We start from the raw sequence: 12,489 nt of genomic DNA on the forward strand, positions 1-12,489 counted from the left end.
ACTATAACCAGAATTATGGCCATATTATCAGTAATATGCCTATTGGTACTGGACAGAAGATACACATCAGCATACAAAAACAACATTTTGTTCTCTACCTTATTCATTGCCAACACTGTAGTCCTGATGTGGCTCGAACATTGTCTTCTGAAATGCTGCTTCTAGCAGGATCAGCCTCAACAGTGTGGTAGTAATGTAGAACCTAGTATTTGGCAGATTCAGCAGCTTCAGGTAGAAGAGGACATTGCATCTTCCTGAACTGTGTAAAGAGAAGCTCAGAGTTCCTACCTGCTTGTACAGAGCAGGGGAGTGAAGCAGTCCTAGTGGCTAGATCAGTAGGAGAAGGAAAAACAAATAGCGTCCTTCAGGCCTCCAGTATTTGTTAGCTGTATCCAAAGCACATCGGTTCTGTTGGCTGCAATTAAAGAGGATGTTGGCTGGTCCCTGATCTGGACACGTTTTCTTCAGTTCTTATGCCAACCAAAACAAACAAAAAAAAAAATTACCAATCTCAACTGAGTGCCTAAGAATTTTATTTGAATAAATGCCGAAAAGCTTGACCAACAAGTTTACAGGTGGAAAACAACTGCAGATCCAGCACAGAGGACACAAGACCACCAAGAAGATAATTCTTTTCCCCTAAAAGAAATATATATATATATATATATATATATATAGGAAATACGGTACGGAAAGTCCTAGTTAGTTCAATTAATTATCCACTGGCCATTTACTTAAGGGACACAGTTACAAATATATCCTCATCACAATGACAGGAAATCTATCTGAAAAGTCTGCAAAAAGGCTATTAATGAAGAGAGTTTCTAATGCCTATAAGCTGAAATACCTTTTTGCTCCTTTCGCCAGTAGTTCCTGTGGGTCATATCTGGGGTCAGCAGTGGTGTGCAGAGTAAAGACTCTGCCAATGCTGGAGAAGAAGAAAAAAAAAAAAGAAGAAGAAGAAGAAAAAAAAAAAAAGTACTTCAGTATTGTCAATCTTTTATCCTTGAACGGTACACTAGAGGCTGACATTTAATACCCTAAGGATATAGATGTTTGAAAGCTGGTTATTGTAACAAAGGAAACCATCCAAACTCTGCAAGACCGAATGGATCAGATAAAGCTGACACTGAGATAAATCTGTTTTACATCCATTCTTGCAGAAGTTTTGCTAATCTATGTAGTTATAGCTTTCCGGGAGCAAAAGGAGAGGGAGGGAAAAAAGAACCCTGCATTACAGCAAGTCAACATCTTGCCCCTATTTGTTATCTTCAGAGTATAACAGGAGGGACAGAGAACATTTTTCTCCTGGATCTTGGGTGAACTCTATTAAATAGAGAAGCTGAAGAAAAAAAATCAGAAACGGACATGGAGAGTGAAAGAGGGCGTGAGGACGAACATGCATGTTATTTCTGGTTGAACTTCCACATTAACATAGATTGTTTGTTTGTTTAATATATAAATTTAGATCCTTCATAGACACAGCCTCTTCTTCCAGTCAGAAACTTTAGCACCTACTCTTCATTATCCAGTATTTATACCGCCAGATTGGACTTTCATATGGAAGCCTGGAGCAATGCTGGTACAGATGGCAAGATGACTCTCATGAGATTGATGACTCTAAAGAAATATACAGTATTAAGTCAGAAGGTGCAAATGTTAACATTCCAGTGTAGAAAAGAAATATTCCTTGCATACACTTCCCAGGTTTGTTTTCTCATGCGTTACAAAGAGAAAGAAAAAGCCCTCGACACACCTCGTAGCTGGCAAACGAATGATAAATTTACTTTAGTTTCTTTTGTATGTCAACTGTTCATGCCTCAGGTACTTAACCTTTACTTTAAAAACATGGTTCAGATCCTAGCCTTGAAGGTGGGTGGGAAGGGGGGGATGGTATTCCTGTAAATGTTTCATTTAACAAAGGCAGTACTATAAGAAGGTTCAGTGGTGAGACTCTGAATGGTATTTATTGTTTCAGATTTCAGGGCTTCCATACATCTGCTGCCTGTCAAAGGCAGATACCACATTCATAAAACAAGTGCCCTGTCTGGAAAAGAAAAAAGAAAAAAAAAAAAAGAGAGAGAGAGAAAAAAAAAGGACTCTCTTCTCTGTGGTTCAGCCTCCAGGATTATGCAAGATGGAAAACTGCAGGAAGTGAAAGTTCTCCTTTGCTGTAAAGATGATCAACAACAACAAAAAAATCTTTTATTATACGATGGAATGGAAATTTGACTTTCCATGTTTATATTTTGAGGCCCTGACTCAGCAAACCACTTTAAAAACCAGCCCTATTCAGAAAAAAAAAAAAAAAAAAAAAAAAAAAAAAAAAAAAAGCTCTTAAACATGTTCTTATACCTCTCCATACTCAGCAAAGTGCTTAAGAACTTGCTTAGTTGAAGTAGAGCCCTAAAGAACCATTTATATTTACACGAACTAAGCAGCTCATTTTACCAGGCCCATTACATGATTTCTGACTTTATTAGGTCTGGAATGTATATTTCACCCATGGTGAGAAACATGTTCATTCATTTCTTATGATATCATAGTCTTCTCCATGGTAATCTGGTGCTATGTGAGGAAAAACAATAGAAGAGAAAACTTTTCATGCCGAGATGAAGACGGATAAGGAATTATGTTCAGCCGGGTGGGAGAATATATAAGAAGAACAAAAAACACAGAGCCCCTGATTCTGAGGATCTGATTTATTTAGTATCTGGCATTGGCCATAAAGTGTGGGCAATGAAAAGAGGAGCTGACCTCAATGCCTCCTGAGCAGCAATCAGAAATTCATTTCAGTGTGTGAGCATTTAATTAGCTTCACTGAGTTTACAAGACCTTCAGTCATTTTAAGATACTCCAGGCAACTACCCCACGCATAACATTACTCTGAATCTGGAATGCCAGCCACTTAGGAAGAATGTCTGGAGAGTTTTAATTGAAGGGGACTCCTTTGTTTTTATACCCGTTTGATGTGCCATTACCGTTTCCTTCACCACAAATTTACACCAAGGGACGCAACTAGTCCAAACAATTGGTTTAATCAGTAAATTACAGCAAACCTTCAAGAAAGTTTAAGGTTGTTCTGTGTCTAGGAAAAGTCAAATAGCACCATTAAATTTTTAGAGCTAATCTAATCATTATACAGTGCAGTCACTTCACCACGTTAAGCATCTGGGGAGAGTCATCACCATCCCCTTTTTCGAGAGGACCCGAAATATATTTGCTGCATGCATTTATTGCATGCATGCAATAAATATATATGGAGTGGGATTAAATAGCATGAGGCAATTATTAATTTTATCATGGTTTCGCGAGGTCTGTATATCAAGCTCCTCTCCCTGGCAAGGATGAGGAATTGCTAAATACAGTTAATTTCTGGGTTGATCTTATTTATATACTGGACACTAATCCCCTTCATGTATCTCATGTGCTTCTTTCTTCTCAGAGATACTGTCCCTCAGTGACCTCCTCCTAGCATTTTGTTAAATGCCTTCAGCCTCAGTAAATTACAGCACTTTAAAAACATAGAGTTTAGCATATAAAAAGAGAGAGAGTTTCTGTACACTGCCATGGGATAAGGTGCAGTGAAAATCCCATACAAGCTGAACTGTACTTCCTAATCAAATGGGTGTAACAGATGGCTGCTAGAGCAAGCCATCACAATGGAAATATCTGCAGTTCTCATGGTAACGGAATCTGCCAGGTCTGAGGGATTTGCTGTTTTCCAGGACATCTGAGCTGCAATCTCTTTCGAGCTGTCTAGCAGTCTCAGTCTCGCTCTCTCTCACTCTCTCAGCATGATGGAGATAGAGTTGAAAGGTGGAGCCTGATTTTGCATTCCAGCTGTGATTAAAGACATGCACACACAGACACACACACGCACACACACATACACAGGATCAATAGCACTGCATATTCATTATGCTATCTAGAACCTTATTAACCAGTCAGGCAGAACAGCAAGGAAATTTTAATATGCCTTCTTCTTTACAGAGGAAAAGAAAGAAGCACAATGGGAGAGAGGGGGGAGAGAGGAAGATAGCATGTATATGGGGAATTAAGATGCATGAGACGTACCTTTTAATAAAGATATGGAACAATGTTAAAACTAGCAGTTGTTTCCATTTCATGGCAGTATGTCAAGATGACTTAACGTAGCAGGACAAAACATCTGGCCTGAAAAAAAAAATAATATCATGATGTCAAATTTCCAAAACATAATGTAGAATCTACTGAAGAAGGAAAAGGAGAAGAAAAAATAGCACAACTGTGTACCTTAATACTAAGTAAAAGCATGTGACAGACCTCCTGGTACCATGTAATTAGAAAGGTGATCCTTCTCATAAGGTGTAGGATAGCATAAAGACAATGAGCTTTAATTATAAATCTAAAGGACTGGGCTTAAACCCATAGGGATCTGTTAAAAGGTTCTTATATTTCTGCATGCAGTTCAGAATCATCAGCAGGAAGAAAATAATCATTCATGTGACTGTTTTATTAAAGTCTTTTCCTTCAAATCCCTATCAATTTAAAGAAATGAGAAGTATACTGCCTTCTGTGCTATACTACCTGCTAGAAAGCACACAGAGGGTTGATTCACAGCTGCCTATTCTCTTGGGTATTTGAGCCTGAAGATCAGACAACATGTAAGAATTCAGCCGTGGCTCAAAATGGAAACAAAGAGGACCATTCTTAAGCAATGTGAAATGAAAAACTACAGGCTGTAGACCGTAGCCCTTAGCATGCTGATCCACCACATTGTCCTTGAGGGCACTACAGTTAAATACATATGACAGCCAAAGAGATGGGAAGAATGCTTTCCAGAATAAAATGACTGGATCTCCTTTTTTTTTTTTCATGATGTAGAATAAGCCAGGCAATGTAAGCTTCTAAAGTACCCACTCGAGAACTGGGTATTGTAAGATGGTATTGTCTACCTATCATGCAGCATTGAAGAACATTTTATGTGACCTTTTCTAAAGCCTGAACTGCTTTTATCACAACTCTATTCCACTGTAGGAATGATTTCTGGACGAGAAATTTAATTCTTAAGTTGTGTTGGTTAGTTTCAAATATATAGATATATAGAGTTCACTTACAACAGTGCTGCATTGCACCTTAAGGGACCTCCAAACATGTTAACTAGTTAGAAATAACCGCTGTTGCCAAGCGAAGATGTCTGCAACAGCAGCAAAACAGTGATAATAGTTTGCATTTGTATTGAGTCTTAAGCACCAAAACACTCAAAATCTGAGGGACACAGTCAGCCACCTCTGCTTACAGTAAGCAATGCCTCAATTCACCAGCAGTTCCTCAGAGTTCCGTAGGGCTTCTCCTGTTGCAAGGTACAGAGCTCCTTAGCATGAGTAAGCAGTGCCCACAACCATCTCTACTTCCTGTCACCCTTCTGCAAACTGAACAGTGCTCTTACTCCTTCATCTGGCTAGGACAGGCAGACATCTCTGGAGTGAACTTGGACTGATGTTCAGAAGAATGCCCCATTCAACTTAATGAGGAGAAGGCTGGAGGTGTTTTGTTAAAATGCAACAGCCATTCACAATGAGAAAAGTGGTGCATAGTTTTACCTTTTAACAGAGAAAAATCAGCTCAGAGTGGGATTGAGGGCATAACAGAAGAACATGAAGAGGTAGCTCTGTTCATCATCCCCTTATCTGGGGCACTCTGTGCTGGTATTTCCCCATAAAGCCAACTGAGATTGCTAATGCCATGGGCACACATTCCATTTCTTTATTTTGCACTCAGCATTATCTAGGCAACCATTCTGCAAATGCAAACATTGACAAGATTCCTCAAAAATTCTCAACTTGGAACATATCCAGGGTTAACACTGTGATTTCTGTAGCAACCATCCCAGTTTCTGCAATGACACAAGCAATCAAGAACCTCTTTTATGCATTCTTACATGATAAAGGAATTCTTCAAGTAACTGGCTGTTCAACATTGCACCGCTGCTTGTATTGATTAAGAGATTGGCCTGCCCCTTGCTGAACAGTTTGATGCGAGTTTTGACTCAAGACTAGAGCCATCTGAAAGATGAAACAACTGCTGTGCAAGCGTGATCAATGGTGCCTGTAGCCATGGAGCTTAACACACTGAATTCACTCGTTCCTGGGGTCTGTTAGCTGTTCATCAAACAGCTAATCTTAGCACACACAGAACACAAGAGTATCTGCAAAGACCTCTTCTCTCTAGACACCATTCACCCCTATTCAGAACCACGGGGTTGGTAAGTCACACCATGCCCTGTGTCTGCTCATCCTGCTTTGCAGTCCAGGTCCTGAACTGCTACCATTCAATCACACCATGAAGTCTACTAATTCCTGCCGTGTTTCTCCCATATGAGCAGCATCTTTGTCAGAGATTAGGACAGCAAGAAAATATCCCTGACTGTCTAAAAGGCTTTAATTTCCCCAGTCAGAGCCCAAGTTTTCAATATTATCAATCTGTTACAGATTTCCCAGATATCTGGGAGGCCATAACAGGTTCTTCTGTATCAAACCTTAACCATGTTTTCCTAAAACATTGTCCAAATTAAGTCCAGACATGCTTTTTCAGATGAGCCAACTTTAGCATGTATTTCTGATTCAGGAGAAATAGCAAGTCCAAGCAGACCTCACAGTATGGAGTAAAGATCAAGCTGTCCTCAGTCACACTCTGTGGTGGTCCTTGTTCATCCCCCAGATAGATCAGAGGACTGTCTTTCCACTTTAGAGTGTGTTTATGACTGTACCTCTTAAAAGCTGAAGTTCTGAGAAGCCCTGCAGTAGGTACACATTTTCTGTGAGTCCAAGACTGCTTGTGATCCCCAGCTGATTCCAGCCCAGAAAGAAAAATCATCAGAACTTTGAATTAGTCGAGTGGTGTGAGTTGGTATCATAAAACTCTGAAATAGACCCTCATGCTATTTCAGTTCTAATTGGGCTCTTTGCTGCCTGGTTAGCAGACACTTTTCAATCAATTGCTGCATTTGTGCTGACAACACTGGATTTCAAGAGTTCTTCTTGTCATTTCTGTGACCTCCATCTTCCATTATTCTTGCTTTCTGGACAGGAGCTAAGGGACCTTATTTCTAACACTCACAGCCATGAAGCTGGGAAGGAATCTTCCCTTACCCAACAGTCTCAGATTCCCAGCTGCTACTGAGAGTATATTATGAACCTGCCACTGCACATCGGCAGAAGATCTGACCTGTAGTACTTACATGCCAATAGATTCCTGGGATTTGGCATTCTAATGATAACAAAAAAAAATACCAAAATGTCCCCTTTCACCTAAAGTTGGTCTTTCCTTGCAATTTCCTGCAGAGACCCTAGACCCCAAATTCCTCAGCTCAGTGAGCCTTTCCCATCCCCTGCAGGGACTTAACACACTCCACATACCACAGCAAATCTGCTCCAGTCAATCAGCTCCTGCAGCTCCCTGCAGGCTTCCAACACCTGCTAACAGGAGGGGACAACAGAAGAGCCCTGCCCCACCCCTTCATACATAGTATTGCCTTATTCTTCAAAAATACTGCTCAGAGCATGATGGTCTGTTACAGGATGCCCCTATAAATACACTGCACTTTCAGAGGGAGGAAACAAGCATGCTCTAGTAAATATTTTAGCAATGAAGTGGCATGGGGTTCTTAATGCTTGTCATTTTTCAATATAAGAAGCGCTCCATCAGAAGGTGCTCTGTACTCGAGGGAGAGAATGTGAATTCTAACAATAACAGGACAGCCAGCGGCCAACACCTTATCTGTATTAGCTTACCTTGAAAACATGCTTGGTTCTTCCTCCACTCCACTGGCTAATGTTCAGGAAGCGGTTTATTTAATAAGAAGGTTCATAATGTCAAGTTACAGACACCATGAGAGGGAAAGCTGGAGAAGCATAATTGGCAAATGAACAAATTATATATATATATATATATTATCTACAATATATATATATATATATACATTCTCTATGTGTTAAGCTATGTGATGATGAAGGAGTGGTTGGGAGGATGAAGGCAGAAAAGACCAGAGCATGGTCTGGAAGCCAGTGTGCAAGCAAGGGGTCAGGGAATGCAAACCCTAGAGATGGCTCTGCTGTCACTACCATGGTTGTTTTATGGGGATAAAACTGATTGCCGAGCACCGTAATGCAGTCAAGACTAAGTAGGACTGCCTAAAACAGGGACAAAGAGAAGGACCATATTTTACAGCATGCCTGCAGCCCAGACTGAAGAGCTCCATGGCAACATGCAGGGATCTGTTATTCTTCCATTTATTCTCAAGTGCAGCTCCTGGCATTGATGTGATCTCTATACCATGAGGCAGGAAGGATCTCTGCTCCTCTTTCTGTACAAGCTGCCAAGTTGCAGCTCTTTCCTCAGCCTTATCCATCCTCATGACTGGGGCTGAGAGGGTTACTAGGCTTTGTAAAACTGTTCTGGGATCCCTCAATGAGATATAGGAACTCCGGAAGATGATTTCTGCAGGGCTTTGAAAACTTCATTTTCTGTTACAAGTAATATCAACAATCCTGCATTGTGCAAATATGTGCCAATAGGTTTAAATTTATGCATGTGAGTCTTTCTAGAAATAAGGCATTTCACAGTCACATGTACACACACACACACACGCGCGCGCAAAAAGTCCTAGTGCATAAATAAATAGTCTCATTCCACACATATTCTCTTGCACCAGTTTTTAAACATTTGCAAAGACTGCAACAAAGATCATACCATACATCCCCTAGATAATGCAAGTGCAATATTTCTTCTGTTACTTCACATACTCAGCAGACTTTGTCATCAAGCTTCCTCACTTGAAGACACCCTTCCTGCAAGTATGGAAATGGGCAGTGTCTGTTTCTGGGATTTGTGAAATGTCATCTTATCAAAGCTGCTATAAAAGAGACAGGACAGACTGTCACCTGACTGCAGAACAGGAGATGTGTTCTGCTGGTTTCCTGCAGAGGTGACCTTGGACCTCTTTTTCACTTCCAAAGCTTTATCTGTCTTGATCATTTAGATGCTAAGTTCGTAGGAGGAACAGAGAAGCATTTTTTACTGTATGTAGAACGTACAGCACAATGACTCCATCTCAGGTGAGGTAATGTGTCTGTATAAATACTTTCATTTTTTTTTTTTATGTGAAGCTTAAAACATCTGCAAAGACATCAAAAGAGGAAAAGGCATGCTGCATAGTAACACAATGCAGCTGACAACTAGCTGATCTAAGATTACTTGAAGTTCCCTTGCAAGCTGTTCTTCCCATCGCTCATCCATAATGTCATTTGGTCAAATTCTAAACAAATGTGGCACATTGCAAAACAAACAGCTGTGGTTCAAAAGGAGCATGCAAGGCACAGGCCCTCCCAGCAATGCCCAGAGGAGAGGCAGAAAAGGGCCACTTCCAGCAGGAAGTGTGAAGAACTCATACGATAACAAGAACTGCAGTTTTGCCTTTCAGATCTAAGGAACAATAAAGTGCAAGAGAGCACACTGAAAGACATATCCTTTCCTTCTTCTTTCCTTCTTTCTTTTTCCTTCTTTCCTTCCTTCCTTCCTTCTTTCTTTCTTTCTTTCTTTTCTTTTTTTTTTTTCATAACCTTTGCAATAAATAAACCTTCCTATTTCAATATTTGGCAAGGTGACAGAGTCTAAAAAGGAGCAGGAGAGATAATTGATATGTATAGGAGAAGAAAGTGCAGTTAAAAACAGGCAAAGACTACTCCATAAATAGGAGGTTCATACGGAGAAAGATGTTACCAAGGCCTGTATGTTCACACCTGAAATCAAATCACCCTTAATGGATAATGTGACATTACGAGAAAAAAATGCTGTTGTAGGTCTTCGGTCCTGGATTATGGAAGAAACAAGATTTCCTTCTGACCTCACTTTTTGTCAGTTTAAATACACAAAGAGATCATGGTTTACTCCTGGTAAGCTTAACTTTCCATAACAGCAAGGATTTTTCCATGTACTTGAATGTTCTGCTCTTAACTGGAAGAGGATGCTGGACTGTTTAGAAACCAGCTTCCTCCAGCTCTTGATTCCTGTTGTGCAAAGCCATTTTCCAGAGGTCCTAATATACATTCACCCTACACAGAGACAACAAAAGGAAAACACTTTTCACCTGAACAAGAGGCTCTGGAGGAACAAAATCATTGGGAATGAAAGCTGAGAATCCAAACTTCAGCACAGTTGGCAATTCTCGTCTAATTTATCAGGCATGCTTAAGTATTTACATTTCCCATCTGAATAATGCTCGACATTGTAGCTCACAAGAGGGTTTTTGGCTTCTGCCAGTTTAAATAGAATGATTCAAAACTGTTTTAATTTCATAGCAGAATGAAAACTATAGCAAGATAAGGTCATGAATACATGGAGCTACCTCCAGAAGGCTACCTAACTCTCATGGCTGCTTTGAGTGGAATCCCTAACCAACTATAGTAGGTTCTGTCATAATTAAGGCACGGAAGTAGTCCTGCAGGAGCTGGGCAATGACCACTAGCAGTGGAGCTACAGCCATAACTGTGTAGCAAGTGGGTTTTCCACATACTGCCAGAGACGAAAGGGACGCTTCCCAAGCTCTAACTACTTCAGATCTTTTAACCGAAGATCAATATCACAAAGACAGAGACAGAAAGAGAGGAAAAGAGACAAACAACCAGCAAACGGAAAAGCAACTGCAGCCTGCCACATTCACAGCAAAAGGAAATAAAAGCCTGCCACATTCTGAAATCTAATACACCGAGTCACCTAGAATGAGTGTCTCTTGAAAAGGGCAAGTCTGCTCAACATCCTCAGCCCACCCCTTCCAGAACTGAAGCACCTGTATCTTGAAAGCTTTATCCGTATTAGACTCATTAAAAGCTAACTGGCATTTATAGCTCATGACAAGATGAGGTGCCAGCAGGAGTGAGAACCCTGTAAAATATGTGTATACAGAACAGTCTCCATTCTCCAGCAGACATATGCTATCTATATTAGACTTATGCAAGGATAAGGGATGTGTTGTCTTATCCACCACGGGCAGAACAAGAACCACAAAGCAGTTGTGGGGTGCCGAAGAACCTTCTGAGAAAGCAACCACTGAACCACACCTCAGCAGGAATAAGCTCTATCAGAAGGCTGAAGTTTCAGTCCAATGTAATGTGCCTTTAAAAAGTACCATGTCTACACTACTGTATTGCTTACTTTCTGAAGCTAAGCCAGAGGGATGTACATAGTAAGATCTTTGTCTCATTTCAGGGAGGATACAGGATAAAGATTCTGTGCCAGTAATCTTCCCTGGATTAATGGTTTCTCTTTTATCTGCTGTATTTCTGCTCAGATGTCTTTGCTCTGAATGAGTCAGTGGAATGCAAATGATGGGTACAGTCAGTCTGAAAATATTTAAATCTAGCTTTGCACTGCACTGCAGGTTTGTCGAAAAAAAATACACATATATAAATATACATGCAGAAGAAAGGGCAGATGAAAATTACAGATATATCAATAACAAAAAATAATGTGGTGGGTCAAATTGACAAGAGATTCATTTTTTCTGTTTCTTCTTTTGATTTTTTTTCAGAAAGATCGGCATTTAGATGCTTGCTATGAATGGGAGAAGAAAATCTGCAACACTCCTTTTCTAAGCCTCAGACGCTAGACAAAAATGCATCTGTGGGAATAGGAACCTGATTTTATTTAGGCTGCTAAATGCCCAATCTTCATTATCCCAACAAGTGTGTTCCTAAAGATAGCACTCTTTTAATCCTGACAAAGGAGAAACCAGACAGTCTAGGCATGATTTCTTTAGATTTTCTTCCTTTCCTTTTTCTATTATGTATTTCATTTTATTCATTTTCTTGGGATATGGTTCCTCTCCTCTTCTGCTTAGGACATAGGTTTCTGCTAACCTATATTTATTGCAGTCCATAAGCAATACAGTAAGAAGGGGATTCAGAACTGCAGTTCTGTTTGATAAGCCAGGAGAGAGCCCATGAGTCTTTGTCATGGGTTTCTACAGGAATCATCCTCAAATGGCAGCAGATGACAGAGTTTTTACAGACTATACATACCTAAATGACAGCACAGAATGTCTCCAAAAGCTTTTGTGTAGTGCAGGGGGATGATGGAAGGAGGAATGGGAAGGAGCATTATGTCAAGTTTGGGAAGAACTGGACAACTTCCTGGGCTTTTGCAATTTCTGTGGGAGTTGGCTGTGATACACTATCCACATTCAGTAAGGGATCTGTCCTGGCGCAAGAAGCAGCTTTCTGATTAAGGGTATTATACAGAATAAAATCTGCAGGAAGAAAGAAAATACCAAACTTAACCTGGTAACTACTACTTAACAATAAATCAAATAGTATCACAAACTGTGCAATCAAGATAATTTGCAACAGACTATTAAACCCTCTAGTCTGTCATTAAAAAATAAAAATAAAAAAATAAAAAAATAAGAAAGAAAGAAAGAAAGAAAGAAAGAAAGAAAGAAAGAAAGAAAGA

The 12,489-nt window shown here is 40.0% G+C and overlaps 1 long non-coding RNA gene across 1 annotated transcript; it reads right to left on the minus strand.

Annotated features, from left to right (window-relative positions):
- Positions 1-515: 515 nt before the first annotated feature.
- On the minus strand, positions 516-4,179 carry LOC118156279. The gene is made up of 4 exons (XR_004746213.1): positions 4,078-4,179; positions 1,519-1,620; positions 848-919; positions 516-639 (listed from the first exon to the last, which is right to left on the minus strand). It is a non-coding gene; the product is annotated as an uncharacterized LOC118156279 (long non-coding RNA).
- Between the last annotated feature and the right edge of the window lie 8,310 nt (positions 4,180-12,489).

The sequence above is a fragment of the Oxyura jamaicensis genome, chromosome Z, assembly GCF_011077185.1.
Source record: "Oxyura jamaicensis isolate SHBP4307 breed ruddy duck chromosome Z, BPBGC_Ojam_1.0, whole genome shotgun sequence".
NCBI classification, from domain to species: domain Eukaryota; kingdom Metazoa; phylum Chordata; class Aves; order Anseriformes; family Anatidae; genus Oxyura; species Oxyura jamaicensis.